General features: G+C 41.6%; 1 long non-coding RNA gene and 1 pseudogene across 2 annotated transcripts in view; both read right to left on the bottom strand.

The window, feature by feature from the left end:
• LOC141578087 (trafficking protein particle complex subunit 9 pseudogene) overlaps positions 1-10443 on the bottom strand; it is a 35211-nt pseudogene extending 24768 nt beyond the window's left edge.
• A 1800-nt stretch (positions 10444-12243) lies between these two features.
• Positions 12244-16822, bottom strand: part of LOC141578218 (uncharacterized) — a 39754-nt gene continuing 35175 nt past the window's right edge. For both annotated transcript variants that reach the window (XR_012508360.1, XR_012508357.1), the window contains 2 exons: positions 12938-13119; positions 12244-12383 (listed from right to left, as the gene is read on the bottom strand). This is a non-coding gene — a long non-coding RNA (uncharacterized LOC141578218). The remainder of the gene's footprint in view (positions 12384-12937; positions 13120-16822) is intronic.

Consider the following 16822-nt stretch of genomic DNA (forward strand, 5'->3'; position numbering starts at 1 on the left):
CAGGGGATTATACATACTGGAACAGGCATGACTTTAAAAACTGTCTCCAACATGAATGGAAGGACTCTATCAGGTACTCTTAACTAGACCATACACAGCAAAGCTGAAGGAAACTGACTTTCAGATTCATTTCCAATCAGAAAGAGCCCCTGCAGTGCACTGGCCTATAGAGCACTGCTCACCTTAAAACAAGGCCCAAATGGAGAAGAAGCTACCAGGCCAGGATGAGAAGACGACGACATATCAGGTAGACAGCTGACCCAAGACACCAAATCAGGCCTGTATACCAATTACTTTGATAATTTCTCCTACCTTTGATTATGAACTACTCCAATTGTTAAGTTTATGGTAAATTACCTTTGTCTAGTACTTCTGTGTTACCTTGGTGGGTTTCCCTACTCCAAGGCTCTAACTAGATAGCCCTCAGAAACGTTATTCTAAAAAGGAAATTATAGTTCTGTTTAGGCCACTGTTGATCTTACAAGGTGGGAGACCTCACCTGGCCAATTAATACCTGCTCGAAGCCTGACCATAAATACGAACTTTCTCGTAAGATCACTCAAACTCAGTCAGAAACACAAGAAAAATTTTAACCCAAAAATATAACTCCTTGACTATTAAATTCTTAATCGTGACTTTATTAACGTTACTAGCTCTATTACTTATATCCTGTCTATTTTATAAGATTGTTTTCTCTTACATTTCCCAAAGTGTAGCTAGGCCTACAACAAGATTGATGATGGCAAATCATATTGAAGAAATACATAAAATTTATAACCCTGCATAAAATAATTATAACAGTGTGATTCTAGGTATGGGAATGAGCAATGAAGGGTAAACATTTCCTGGATCATAACAGACTAGTAAGACAGGCCATCCAGAGAACTTTTAGTATCAACAGGGCCTGATAAAAACACCTAACACCTTGAATGGCAGGTCAGAAGTTTCTTCAACCTGAACTAGGAATGAGCCTTCATAGCACCCTGGGACAAAATTGGTCATGAAATGTCTCTCAAAATATTGGTCGAATTTAGGACCAAGGGGGAGCACTGTGAATGAAAATACTACAATGTGAATGAAAATACGACAACCATGTCAGTAAACAAAGAATGCTGAAACCAAATCATCAGCAGCTGCCACCATCTCCCAGGGAGTACAGGCCTGTGCATCCAGCACCCTGCTCAGAGGCTCTTCCTCCCCTGCAGGAACACGTTCCCACTCTCCGCAGGGACACCCCCACAGGGAAGCCCTCTTTTCGCCCTCAGCACAGCAAGTGTCCCAGGCCACAACCCGAGCTGCCCCATTAGGACTGCGGGTGCCCAGGTTTGCTAGTCAGACCAGCAGCCTCAGAGCCAGGGTTTATGCCCGGGTCACCCTGCAAACCTACTGCCCACCATACAGCCCCCAGCCAGCAGGTCACCTGGAAGTCGCAGCAAGTGCCCCACCCAATCCCGAAGTCTCTTCATTTGCCAGCACCGCTGATGACTGGTCTCCAAACTTTGGTCAGTTTTGCACAAAACAGCAGCTTCCACTGTGAAGCAGGGGGTTTTCTCTTCTGCTCCCCATCCTTACTGGACACGTCAAGGGAAACCAAAAGGCCTTTTCTCAACCCTTTTCTGATGACACCCTCCCACCCACAATATTCACATGCTCAAGAGATTTGGGTCCACGTGGTTTTGTTTCCCATACGCTAAGTGGCTCAAAACACTGCGGGATTCTTTCCCTTTTGAGAGTATTAGTTTGTACTGAGTTTATCGGCTTTAATCACTTTTTGTGTCTCTCTTCAGTGTCCCTAGCAGTTGCCACTTTTTACTCCCTTCAGCAGCCTCCCTCCCAACATCTAGTCTAGGAAATCAGCTGTGATGAGGGGTCCGGGGGCAGTCACAGAAGATGGAACTAAGGCACAGACTGGCGACATAATTTGCCTGAGAAGATCAGCTTCAAGCCCCAGCACTGTGTGTCACGTCCCTCTGTTTAACTCTTATGCTAAACTAGTTAACTTTTTATAGATTATGGTTATAAACAGATGAGGTATCAAAATACATACAAGGACACACATCAACTCTATGATGTTCATTAACTCTACTGTTTTGTTTCTATTTTTTTTATTTCTGTTAAAAAAAATTAGGAAACTCTGCAGTCAATATAGCAAAATGTTAATGGGTTTTAAATCCAGAATGTAGAGACGTAAGTGTATCATTAATCATAATTATTTGTATGCTCACAAAATGATTTGACAGTCTCTCTCCCCTCCCGCTACTCGTTACTGGCTCTCACCTGAGCTCCCAGACCACACATCGAACAGCCTTTCACTTTACCCACAGCTGAACTCATCAGTTTTCCCCCAGAGCTCCCTCTGCAGCTTTCCCTCCTCAGAGCACAGCAGGACCATCACTTACCTCATTAATCCACCCAGAAACCTGGGCCTAACTCCAACCTACCTTCACAGACATCATTCATCCTTTCCTTTTTACCATCTAAACATGCCTAAAGTCTGTTCGTTTTTTCCCAGTGACTGTCCCACTGACTGTCCCACCGCTCAGGTGGAAGCCACCAACACTGCACTCCTGGACTCACGAGGCTCACATGTGGCCCCACAGCCGCTCTCCAATACTAGACACAAAAGGGATATTGTCACTCCCGTGCTTTTATGACTCTTTCCAAACCTACTGTTCTTAGAAGAAACTCCAAGTTTTTCACCTGGTGAAGGTGTTTGCCATGAAACTTTGAGCTCAGGAACGGCAGGACCCCCCTCCTTCTTGGCCCTCCCCTTTCCCCAAGGCCCAGCCCTCTCCCCCTCAGCCCCGCCCTCTGGCACAGGGCTGGCTCAGGAGGACCTGCTGAGCTACACCAGCCTGTATTCTAACCCTGGTCTTGAGTTCTTAGCAAACTGCTTCACTTATCCATACAAATCCAAGGTAGATTAGATAGATTTTAGATGTTGAGCTGGACTATTGATTTGGGGATTTTGCACTAGCAACCTGCAAGTACATTTTCTAATGATTCTGTCTTCTTAAAACCACACCCAGGTTTTAGTAGTATTTGTGGAATGTCTTTAGAGTAAAAGGGACTGTACTTTAACAGACTATATGTTTTATAACATGAACAACCCGGACAGGGTCACAAATGGAATCGCCTCTCACAAGTGACAGAAGACAGGTGAGAGGCACAAAGCAACAGGTCTCAAAGATTGTAAGAGCAAAGTTGTTTCGCCAACCCCCCAAAAATTCCTGAAAGAACCAAAAATTCTGAATTTTGAAAGTAAAAGGCTATCATATATAGAAATAAAATAAATGATCCTCTTCATCAGTGTTTCAAGATCTGACTCCAGATATTTTAGCAGGCCATACTGAATCCTAGCACAGAAAAATCAGATGGACTAGTGGTGAGTAAGGTCCAGGAAAACGGCAGTAATTCCTCCACTTGTGTAAAGACATACACTCACCTGCCGAAGGTGAATGTAGAACGCATTCTGGAGAAATTTGGAAGCTTCCAGGGTCCGCTTCTGAATGGCAAGGACACGGACAGCTTGGGAGCATGCTTCTAACTCAGTCACCGGCATTCTTACACTGCAGGGGGAAAAGGAGGCCCTCAGTCGAGAGCAGAGATATTCCTGTCGTGTCTCCCAGGCCGCGCCTCGGGGACTCAGTGCCCTGCAGCAGCCTGGCCCCAGGCGAGGACACGCAGCGTGGCCCACCCAAGCAGGAGGGGCACTGTGCTTGAGAAATCCCATCCCCGATGGGGGCAAGAGGGGCTGGTGGGGTTGAGTGAACCTATAAATGCCCACAGAAATATGCCTGCATTCATTCAAGTGATACAAGCAACAGTAGCAGGCTATTTAACAAAATTTCAATTTTCAGTGGAAATTTTGCCATTCCTTTCCGCTTGTCCCCTGCACTCTGAAACAGGCTTAGGCTCTCTCACACCTGCAACTCTGAAGCAATAGTTGTGAAGTCATTTTACTTTGCTGCAAGTGTCCTCGCTCCCCGTGTCACTGTGTCTGTCCTCTCTTAACACAGTCGGATATCTTCCTGGATCTCTATCTGAGTTCCTTTCTCCTCCTCCTCAGATCCTGAGATAAAGGACAAGTGAAGACACATGAACAGAAAAGGCACTGTGGACTTGACCGAAATCTACAGTGACCCCTAGGTGAGTGCTGCCCACCCCTTACCTTCGATTCTCAAGGTTCTGCACAGGGTGACATCCAGCCCAGAGAGGTGGCCCAATTAAAAGCTATGTGGCTTGGGCATGTTGACAGGTGCAGGAGCTGGTTCCGGTGCCAGGCCCCTCCCCACGTCTGCTCCCCTCTCCCCCGAAGCCCCGCTGCCAAGCACTCAGGCTCCGTGATCTGATGTCCTTCTCTTCTACTCTACTCCAAACCCTTTTACTTTTCCTTTTTTCCCTAATTATCCCCAGCTGGAGTGATTTTTCAATCGCAGTATCTAAAAAATTTCCTGCAGCCGAAAATGAGGTCTCCAGATATCAATGCCCATATGCTGCCTCCTGAAGAGAGCCGCTGGCTAGGGGACCCTCACCAACACTCACGGGGCATCAGACATGTTCCAGGGTCGGCCACCCCCAACAAGAGTTTGCTGTGACCCCTATGCCCGCACAGCATCCCTGCTCACAAAAATATAGTTGGCCCACTTATCGGTTATTAAGAAGCAAAAATACAAAATTGCTCATGTTTCTTACTAAAATTATCTATGAAGCGGAAAAGGGAATTGTAATAGAAAAGAACAATTTTGACCCCATGTTAGGTCTGTTCCTTTGGCTTTAAACCTGTGCCCTGTTTTCTAGGCTCAGACTTGCTATCTCTGCACCATTTGTAAAAGAAAGTTGCCTTTAGACTGAAATATCCAGGACAGCCTCTTCTCCTGGCCGTGATCTTGAAGGATGCTAACTAATCTGCACTTATGTAGAGATGGCAAGTTGCAAAATAGAGAATAACTTTGTTTTACTTTTGGAGGTATTACAATGGCAACATGATTTGATCCACATGGACAGCTGCAAGAACAGCGGATTCAAAGGACAAGCAATTCATACAACAAGAAGTTTCCAACAACCAACTGCAGCCCCACCCCTTTTTAGTATAAAAGGAGACTCAATTCTGACTTGGGAAAGATGGTTCTTCAGGACATCAGTCTGCCATCTTCTGGGTCTGCCAGCTTTGCAAATAAAGTCACTATTCCTTGCTCCAACACCTCATCTCCCAGTTTATTGGCCTGTCATTTGGTGAGCAGAATGAGTTTGGACTCGGTAACAAAATGACTGCATTGGAGGTAGTATGTCTCCACTCTTTCCTCGTTTCCAATATGTAACATGCACATTATTTATGATCTAGTGCAAATAATTCATCAAAGACAACCACAAAAAGAAACTATACTCACCCAGCTATCAACACTGAAGTCAAAACCTGTCAATTTTATATGCTGTTTAAGAACACAACCGAAAAACCTAACATAGGGAGTCGATTACACGGAAATAAAATTATTTCTACTCCTTCAAAACTTTTTCTTTTCTTTTCTATTTTATTTTGTTTTGTTTATTGAAAAGAAAATAAAAGTCAAATCATTTTATTTCACGTATTTTTGTTATAGCTACATACTTTAAATACTACAAAAAGACTTATATTGCAATAAAAAATTGTTCATATATTAGTATAAAGATATATACACAATCAATGGGGATTAGGAAAAGAATGGACATTTACTAAAAATCCACTGCAATCCAGTCTTTTACAAGCATATCATGGAATATAAGCTCTATTATCCAGGGAGCCTCACCCACATTCTCACTACTGAGTCCCTTAGTAATCAACCACTAGGTCACCAGCATAGAACCATGTGATCAGTATTTTAGGAATAAATGAGGGAATTAGCTCATTCAATTCTAAAACAAAAACCCTAAAATAAATACTGAACTTATTTACGGATAAAGAAAATTTGTCCCCAAAAAAGTAAAGTTTCTTCCTCAAGGTCACAAAGCTAATAACTGGTAAAGGTAAGATTTGAACTCATCTGCCTGATTCTAAAAACTAAGGTGGAAATCCCATTCGACTGGGGAGTGTCCAGCTGCACAGCCTATCACCCTATCTTTGTTCAGAGCTGGCCTTAGACAGCCTGAGACAGCACCCCATTCCTGTGGAACTCGAGGGCAAATGATAACAATAAGGATTTTATATCCAGCAGTTTCTAAGATCTCATGTATATAAACTGTCAGCAGGTCAGCAGAAAATCTCTGGGAAACATGAGTGGGTCCAGACCTTTTTGCTGATTAGAAACTCAATCTATCAGGATAGAGTGACCTTCCCATGAGAGGCCACATGGACATAAACTAAAGGCAGCTGAACAATGGAAACTAGCAAGACCCCGGAACTCAAGTAAGGATCCCTGCCATCCCCCACCCAGTTGCCTCTTCATCCGCGTGGACATGAAGACAGAAGACCCGTGTTCTTGTCCAAGTTACACTATCATGGATTCTCACCCATAAAAAGGTACGACTCTATGCTGTCGTAAGTCCTTTCCAACTCAAATATGATGACACCAATATCTCAGCAGAATATCTATGTCTCCACTTCCCCTCTTCTAATAGGAGTCTATTTCTGTGGACACAAAGCAGAAATCCAATTTAAAAAACCATGCAAGAAGCCAGGCGAATTTCTGCTTAAGAGACTTTGCTCTCACGCTCAGTGAATGAAAACTCAGAAAAAGTGGTCCTTCTCCCTCAGCAAATGGGAGGTAGCCTGATTGTGTGTGTGTGTGTGTGTGTGTGTGTGTGTGTAAATCAAATATATACATGTCTGGGACGTGTACAGATTATTTTTAATTTCACTGTAATTTCATGGGGATGAGCCAACATTTAAAGTAATTTGAATGTAGTGTTCTGAGACAGACTCAGTCTCTTTTGGTGGAGGAGGTGAAAGGGGAGAGTAAAGGAGGAAAGAGGTAAATGAAGCAAAGAAATAAGAATCCTGCTAGGGAAAGGCAAGACGTTAATTTTGTTCCTCATTGCATCACATACAAATTAGGGACTGGCTTTCCCCCGATGTCTTATCGAGCACTGAGTTGCAGAAGAAGAGGCGACAGCCCATTTCTCACTGAGATTGTGACTGTACGTGGCATCTTATAGACACAAATCATTTACCCTGATCAAACACTCTAGCAGCAGGCTGTAATTCTCCTGTTTTGAGAGACAAGAAAACAGGAGTTCAAAGCGGGTAGATAACTTGACAAAAGTCAGAGGACCAGTAAACAAGAGAGGATGAATTCAAACTCAGATCTGAATGCAGAGTCTCATCTTCCCACTCCCAGGGCTGGAAAATCCTTAACACACAGGCTCCCCAGCTCCCCTGCAGTGTTCCTGGCGCCAAGCATTTCCCATGGTAATGGTCTCCAGTTCTCACAGACACAGTGCTCTGTGCAGCCAATGACCTTGATCAGACCTTGATCATCTACCTGCCACGCCCACCAGGCTTCACCATACAGGCAGGAAAGCTGGCTTTCAAGTGCATACAAAGCCACCCTTGGTCTAACCTGGGCTCTTCTGTGGCTTCTCCAGCCTAAAGGCAGCCATGAAAGTGCTCACAGTTTGTTCGTGAGCCACACTTCCTCTCTCCATCTGTGTCTCCACCTATACTACTTAGCTATGAACATTTTGAGAATCTTGGAAACAAATTTTAAAAAACAGAAAAGAAAGGATTCTGGAACAAGTACTTAATACTTACAATTTTAAATGACAAGTTACAAAGTGAGTATTGACAAACCGAATCTTCCTTTCTAAATGTCAGTTTTAAACATTTAAAAATATAATAGCAAAAAATTCTCACTTACAAAATTAACAAAAACATAAACAATAATCTGGAATAAATTCAAAAATAATGCCCATATTCTAAATGGAGAAACTTCAGGACTGTACTGAGGGTTAAAGTAAGAGGTATGAATGTAGAGACATAAACATATTGCATGGAGAAAAGCAGTTTTGTAAAGATGTAAGTTCTCCTAAGAATAATTCAAAACTTACTAAAAAATCCCATGAAAATTCCAATCTGATTTTTTTTAACTTGAACAAAATATTTTGGAATTCTTCAGGAATAATAAAGTCATAATACTTGACAAGAAAATTTGGGATGGAAGAAAAGAATCAAAAAAAATCAGACTGCCAGTTATTAAATAAATTTTTACAACATGTAAGATATGGTGCTGGAGTAAGGAAAGGAGATTGACAGAAGGGAACCATGAGCTCAAAAAAGACTCTAGTGTATGTAAGTATTTTGTACAGGTGGGATTTCAAATCAAAGAGAAAATTATGAATTCGATAATTGTCCTGGGACAGAGAATCACCTGGAAAGAATAAATTCTACTCCTGTCATAATGACCACAAGATAAATTGCAGATAGCGATGTAAATATTAAAAAGTACTAGTAACAGCAAATACAACTCTTTGCTCTTATTAACTCAACTTCTCCTCACTATAACATGTACTATTATAATCTCCATCTTAGAGATTAAAAAAAACCTACAGAAGAGATTTATTCCATTATAAGAGAGTATTTCTAAGAATAATGTCAAAGATAAAACCCATAAGGAAGACATTTACTATCCTAAGAATAGTTTGAGCCACAACAAAAATCAGAAAACTTCCTGAACAAAATGAAAGGAAAGAAATGACAAGAAAAAGCTCTGTGATACATGTTGATGAATTCACGAAGTTAATTTTCATAACATACAAAAAGCTGTCACAAAGCAACAAGAAGCTCCCTCACTTAAATGTGGGCAAAGGACAAAAGGAATCATTCATTTTAAAAAAGTCAAATGACTAATGAGTGAAAAATGCTCAAAACTTCACTGGTCATCAAATGCAAAAAAAACAATGAAAAAGCACTTTTGCTTATCATATTGGCAAATATTTTTAAGATAATCTAGCTAGTGTCCATCTGTGGGAGAACAAATCATGAGCGACTTTTTCAGAGGATGACATATCAATGGATTTGTAAGCTCTGAAAAACGTACATACACACTGACTCAACTCCACTTCTAGGAATCGTTTCCTTTAGGAAAAAAAAATCAGTCCAAAAAGATGTACCCATCAGGGCATTTACACAGCACTGTTTACAAAGGTGGGAAGAAAAACTGAAGTGAAATCATATCCAGCGATAGAGAATTGGTTACATAAGTAATTGTGCATTTTTTCATTCCCCAATGGAGAAGGAATTTCTAGTCACTTGAAAGGAGTCTGTGATGAATGTAAATGTCACATCCAGGGACTAAATTTCCAGAAGCCTTAACTAAAGGAATACACATACAAGATCACAGGAAGTTCTGTACAAGAAGGATGCAACTCAAACATTCTTTCTGACAGTGGAAAATGGAGAAAACTTAACTGTCCACCATCAAGACAATGATGCGGTAAATCAAGGCGAGCTGCGGGCGCTGTGGGAGCCGGCGTTTCGCCGTGGTCCAGGGCCTTGTCCACAGCAGTCTCCCACCAAATGTTTCCGTGGACAAGAGACGACACCCGCACATCAGGAGACCCCTCCAATCTATCTGAAAGGGACGGGTGAGTCTGGAGTGGGAGGACGTCCATGATATACCCCTGAGTGAATAAAGCGAGCTGCAGAAAAACATATAGTATGGTCTCATTTTTAAATAAAGCATATATACACACACCTATATATTGATTTCTCATATGTGTATATATATGTATCTCATAGGCATAAAGGTCATGAAATATATATACCAAATTTTCAACAGCTTTTACTCTCAGGAAATAATGAGAAGGGAGTTAGGGGCCTTCCTGTACCACCACAGTTCTCTTTTCAGTATTTCAGTTAAGTAAACTTGGAATTTAAAAGTTTATTTAAGTCCGAAGTAAAATGGACCATGCCTCCATAAGACAGAATGCTACACTGGTCTTTAAAAATCATGCCAGGGGAGATAGAATATTGTAGAAAAACATGTAATAAGCCGAATGGAAAATGGAGGTCTCCGAACAGTAAACAGGGACAGAGTGCTCACTGGTTTTTATGACAGAGATGATACACACTAACGAAAAGAACAGAAAATAAATGTTAAATTGTTAATTATTATCTCTGAGTAGAGGGACCAGGATAGAATCTTTTGCCCCTTTTTTCAGACATATTATATTAAATGCACATTATTTTTCATCTGAAAAAAGCATTTTTAGACGTGTAGTACCACTCAGTGGGGAATAATACATGAATACTTACAGAAACAAGTAACTAGGAGACACCGCAGCAGCGCCACACAATGTAGAACGGGCAATCCTGATTAACACCGCTCAGTTACATAAGGATCCACAAAGTGAGAGCACCTGCTGTAACAGGGCGTGGTCCCCTTCTATTTGTCAGTTGTGTCTTCAGGGCTGAGGCAGTTCGGAGCACGGCCAGTGTCAGTTCCGGTGTCTGGATGGATGCTACGGGAGGTGAGGGCACCTGCAAGCAGAAAGGAAGAACAGAAACAATCCTCTGCCTTTTCTGTCTTGTTTCTTTGTTACTTTAAAAGACAGGCATAAATAAGATAAACTGTGTATCTCCCCTACTGAAATTTCAGTAATGAAACCGTTTTTAAAGGCTTCAGAGCTTGTATTCTGTCTATAACTGTCTTTTCAACAAAGAATCATATTTATTAAATGTTAATTAACTCAGTTAATTAACTCCCTGTTGAAACATTCAAGTAAAGAACATGAAAGGCCTTACGTAAAAGAATCAAACCTGCAGTGACTAGCTCAGCTGTCTTGACGGCAAAGCAGTCAGCCCCCACCATCCCATGGCCCTGAGCTCCTGATGCTGGTAAGAGAGCACGCTGCCGCCTCAGATGGAGAGATACTGTGAAAGCATTTTTTGAACTCTACAGTACTGACAAAACATAACTGACAAATCCCAGGCTCCTTTGAAGCTGTCATTTTTGGTTTCTGGCCAACCCCAGTCAATGAGCAGAACCACCCCATTCCCGAGTCATGGGACTCAAGTGGGAAGAAATTTTGTAGAAATTTCCAGGTACAGAATGTAACCATCTATATGTAGAACTCTGACAAAAGAAAAGATGAAATACTCTGATGTTGAAGACACTCAAAATATTCTCCTAAGCCTTAGTAGCTGGAAAGGCTGGGCTTCTCCTCAGCCACTTATTTATTTCACAGCCAGTGAGCATCTCCCACAAACCCTGTTAACCTGTGTCTGCTGGGAGCCTCAGGCACACTCTTGCTGTCGATCTTATAAGTCACAGGGCAGACGCGTGTCTCTCATGCCTGCCACCCTCACACAGGCTCGCCTCCTAGCCTCACTGTCTGAACTTGGTCCCATTATCTCACCTGTTTATTTGGTATCTGTTCTTCTGTAAGCTGCCTGAAATGCTATTTGGAACAAGTCAGAAGAATGAGTGGGTAGAGAAATGGACAGTTGGACAGGTGAGAGGTGGGCAGACAGACAGAGAGACTCCAAGAAAAGGGGAACAAAGAAAATTCCCTATGCAGAACCCTCTTCTAGTCAGGGAAGAAAACCGCCACGGAGACGTGTGAAGAGGCAGGTGGCTTAGGGCTGTTTCCTGGATTCCATGAAAAGTCCCACCAAGAGAGAGGGTAGAACAATAAATGATAAAAGAAAAAAGCATGCATGCTTGAAAAATATATCTACAATATGTACTTTCTAAAGAATAGATTCAAATCAGCAGGGCCCAATTACACAATCCTTGGGTATTTACAGAAATGAGAATCCCATCTCCAAACCACAAGGCATTCCTTCGGAGCACTGAAAGTCCACACGGGGCTGTTATAAAGCCTTCACCACAAAAGCTATGCTCTCCTTCACTTACGAGGAATGAGCAGCTATGCTCGGGCTGCCCATGCGCATCATTTGCACCCTACAGCATCTCTATGGGGGAGGGACGCCTAGCGAGCCCCATCTCTGCAGGACAGAAAACAAGCCCGGGAGAGGCTAAGCCGACCTACCAGTTCTCCATCTCACAGGACTGGTCACTCCAGAGCAGGACTCGAACTCGGACCCACGTTGGTAATCACGGTACTACCGTGCTTTGTGTGCTTTTTGTGTGAATAATACATTTGTTTCTGGCATGAAAGTATATTTAATAAATGATCGGTTGTCCTGTCTATCTCATTTGCTCACAATCAATCTTTTTAGTGTTGAATTGTACTCTTTTTCCGTGGAGAAAGGAACGGAACGAGCGGGTGTTAGAATGAGGTGGGGCTCCATTCTTTATCTGTTACCTCATCTCATCCAAGTCCCCAACCAGGGAGAAGGAGCAAATGTTTTCTTCATCTTTTAAAGAGAGGGCTCCACTGATGGTGACTTAACTCCAAAACCAAGTCTGGGGAAAGGGCACATTCAGCAGCCAGAGCATTATCACCTGTAGGATGGCAAAAACAGCTCACAGGAGGGCTCAGGGGGTCACCCTGATTTAATTTCAATCGATAAAACAATAATGCACTCTAAAAATACTAGCATGCAATGGATTGGCTCTTTCTTGACATCTAGCAAGTTTCCACAGCCCACATGTAAAATTATCGTGAACCAGTGAAAGGAAGTGTCTACAGACAAGAAAAATCAATGCCACAGGTAAACTGAAACCCAGGCTGGAGGAAAGGAAGAGAAAGGGCATAGTAAAGAAGTGGGGAAAGGCTGGGGAAAAAAAATCATCACACGGACTCTCAAGCATCATCCAACAAGCATATAATCATTCGAGAGAGAGAGTTACTGAGGTCCTATTCTGTGCAAGATTGTAGAGCGGGTGAAGCAAGAGCGCAGTGACCATGGTGGCAGCAAGTGGCGGGGCTCAAATACACTTCTGATCCCGGTACCTGGCACAATTGTCCTCAGTATAAAGGCAAAAAAAAAACAAAGTAAAATAACTCTGTAAACTCAAAGCATTGTTAAAAAAAAAATTAAACAATACCTAAATACCTGGACAAACCACGCACATTGCTGGATCAGAAGACAGCGCTTTTGGAATGGCAGTGCTCCCCAGAACGATCCGTATATTCAACGTGGTCTCGATCACAATCCCTGCGGTCTCCTCTGCAGAAACTGACTAGCTGCTGCTACAATTCATATGGGAATTCGAGGGTCTCAGTAACCAAAACGTACTTGAAAAAGAAGAACAATGTGAGAGGACTTGTAATTCTCAATTTCAAACCTTACAACTGTATGTCTAGGTGAGATTAGAGGCCATTTTAAGTTATTAATGTGTTTATCCGTATTTTCTAAATTCTCTACAATGAATATAACTGTTACAATAAGAAAAATAAAAAGTAAGGTATCTTTTAAAACATGCACACTGATTCATACATTGGGAAAAAAATATTTTAACTATAAAGAGGTAACCAAATATCTAGTGAAAAAGGACTACTTAAAAACAAGTGTGTATTTACATTTTTCATAAATTGAAAACTGAAAAGCACAAACACATCAAGTTTCTAGGGAGATCGATGCAACATATTAATAGTTATTTTCAAAAATTCTAATTGAACAATGAAAACTCAAGAAAGGGAAAATCGCGATTGACAGCCAACTGCAAACACATGGAGAGCAAAGGCCTAGAAATCACAGTTCCTTTAACTCTGATACTAACTCAATATAAGAGGAAATTCCTCCCTGTGGGGACAGTGGAATCCCATGCATAAGACAGGATACACAGTACAAACTGCACTAGAATCTGGGGTGATTTTCTTAGAAGAATTCTAAAGTTACAACATTGCTGAAAAACTATAAAAACACTGAAAGACAGATTAAAACACACAGTCATATATATTATATAGAAACATATGAAGTCTGCTCCCATGTTGCATAGAAATACAAACATATTTGTTCATTTATGGGCACTGAATATTTTATCCCAGGTAGAATATTTCAACTAAAACAAATAATCAATAATACACACCTCTTGTCAAATCTACTTGATAAGGTACTCTGCTATGTAACCATAATGTGTCTAAGATAGATCTAAAATTAGTGAAAAAGATCTTTGTATGGTTTCTTGAACTCTTCTCAAAATTCCAAGCTTAATTTTAAAATAGATCTGAGCAGTATTTCTATATTAACTTTTCCCTCGTGAAATGAACAGCACAGTCTGTTGTCAAAATTCTGTCCTTACAATGATTCACGAACACTGTATCCTAACAAAACTGCTGGACAGCAAGGCACTATCCAGACACTGTGACCAAACAAATGAAACACAAGGAAGACAGTGACCCTATTCTGGAGGGCTTACCGTCTGTGTCAACTCTGGGGTTCTTATTTGATTGGTTTGATTGGGTAGCAAAATAAAATCAATCAAGTACTTTCTTCTTTAAGCATTCTGTAAGTCATGACTCTGTTGTTAGTGTCATGAGAAGGAAAGACTAAAGCAAGACTTCATTAGGTCAATTAGCAACAGCCATCACTGGGGAGTGAGTAATAAAGAAGTTAACTGATAGCAATGCTTCTGCCTACATGAGACCTAAAATAAACCTACACTGATCTCTTTAAGGAAAATGAGGAGATGAGGCCCCAATGAGAAAAACAAAAACTAACAAGAAATCAAAAAAGTAAAGACTTTTTCATTAACGATTCCAGGAAGGAGTGGAGCATGGTGGTGAAGAGCACAGACGCTGGGGACAAACATGAGGGTCTGAACTCCCACAGCACTGGGTAGCTTTGACACTGATAAGTCAGTGAAATTTTCTGCAACCCAGTCTCCTATCCATAGACTGGGGACAACAACAGCACCCGTCTCCTAGAACTCTCCTAATAATTAAGTTATTTTATATATAAATGTTTAAATAAAATACCTCAGATATTAACTATTACCCCAAAAGGACAAGGTAAACTGAAGGAAAGGACAAGGAAAAAGAAAACAGAGGACAAGGAAAAAGGACAAGGAAAAAGAAAACAGAGATAAATTGGAGTTCATCAAATTTTAAAACATTGCTTCAAAGGACACCATCCAGAAAGTGAAAAAACAACACACAGCAGAAATTTTTTCAAATCATTTATCTGATAAGGAATTTGTATCTACCAAAAAAAAAAAAAAAAAAAAAAACAAAAACAAAAAGAACCTCCTACAACTCAACAATAAAAAGGCAACTCAATTAAAAAATGAATAGAGGATCTGAAAAACATTTATCAAGGAAAATATACAAATGACCAATAAGCACAACCAAACGATGTTCAATATCATTAGCTGTAAGGGAAATCAAGTCAAAACCACTAGGAGAAACCGCTTCACACTCACTACAATAGGTTATAATCAAAAAAAGAGTAAAAAGCACTAATGAGGACACAGAAGATGCAGAGGACGCAACCGTTGCTGGTGAGGATGTAACACAGCCTGGCCACTTTGGAAAAACGCCTGGCAGGTCCTTAGAGAGTTGAACATTTGGTTTCTGAATAACCAGGCAATTTTGCTTCCTGGGCACACACGTAAGAGAACTGAAAACAAATGTTCACATAAAAACTCCTACAGGAATATTCACGGTGCCATTACTCATCACAGCCAAAAAGCAGAAACAACACAAATGCCTATCACGTGATGAATGGGTAAACAGAGGGGCCCAGCCATACAGAGGAATATTATTCAGCAATAGCAAAGCATTTAGTACTGACCCAGGCCACAACGTGGACAAATATTGAAAACGTTACTCAGTGTGAAAGAAGTCAGTCACAATAGATGCTTCCACTTACATGAAGTAACTCGATTTACATGAAATTTCCAGCAGAGGCAAACCCACAGAGAGAGAAAAGTGGCTCCCTGGGGCTGTGGGAGGATGGGGAAGATGGGGATGTCTGCTTATGCGTAAGGAGCTTCCTGTTGGGGGGATGAAAATGTTCTAAGATTGAATGGGATGCACAATTCTGGGTATAGAGTAAAAACCACTGTACATTTTAATGGGTGAATTGTTATTAAAACTGTTAAGAACGAGAGCACCTCGGGCCAGTACCTTCCCATAGTAAATGCAAATTGCTAAATTTTATTACAGGAAGAAGAAACTGCCCTCAGCATGAAAGCAGGAGTTCAGCAAATGTGAGTTAATCGAAATTGGACAAGAGCATTTCACTTGAAACAGTTGCTGAGTGTACACAAAATATTAAGACATGACAAGGAAAATCAGTTTGACATCACGAAGAAGCATTCTGCTTCAAATGCAGATCAAGGATTCGGCAAGCCCAGCTGCTAGAAATGACCAGAGAAGAAACCTGGTTCTTTAAACAAGCACCAGAGCCAACAAGGAAATAGTGGTGAGGAAAGCAGGCGGCCGAAAATCTGGAACAGTTTGTTACAAATAATTTCTCCACTGAAAATTCAAAAATAAAATGAAAGTGATGTAATACTGTGTTGACCTCACGTGAATGGGCTTCCTCCGGTTCTCGACAGTTTTGTAACCCCGAATGAGAGACTCAGGAGAATCAGAATGGCTCCTGGGAGTCCCCAAATGACTGCCCACCAGCACGCTGACCACCATCACATCTGCCAGGGTGGAATTGCAGAGAAGAGACCAACTCCTGAAAGGCACAGGAAATATTGACAAGGGAAAAAAAGGCTGATGTCAGTCTTGGGACAGAGGCCCTGAGAGCAGAGGCCAGAAGGCTGCAGGTGAACTGGAGTGGCCCTGGGGCAGGAAGGGACCACGGGGGAGCAGATCTCAATTCTCTTCTCTCTCTCCCTCGGGTAGGAGAGATAAAGTCTGCATCCTTCTCACCTGGAACTGTGGGTTCTGGCTGGCAGAAGTCTTACCGACATGGAATGAATGACTCAAGACTGTGGAAAAAGGAAAGAAAGCGAGAGGGAGTAGGGAGCCAACTCCAAGAGCC

This window comes from Camelus bactrianus, chromosome 7 (assembly GCF_048773025.1).
Source record: "Camelus bactrianus isolate YW-2024 breed Bactrian camel chromosome 7, ASM4877302v1, whole genome shotgun sequence".
Lineage (NCBI taxonomy): Eukaryota > Metazoa > Chordata > Mammalia > Artiodactyla > Camelidae > Camelus > Camelus bactrianus.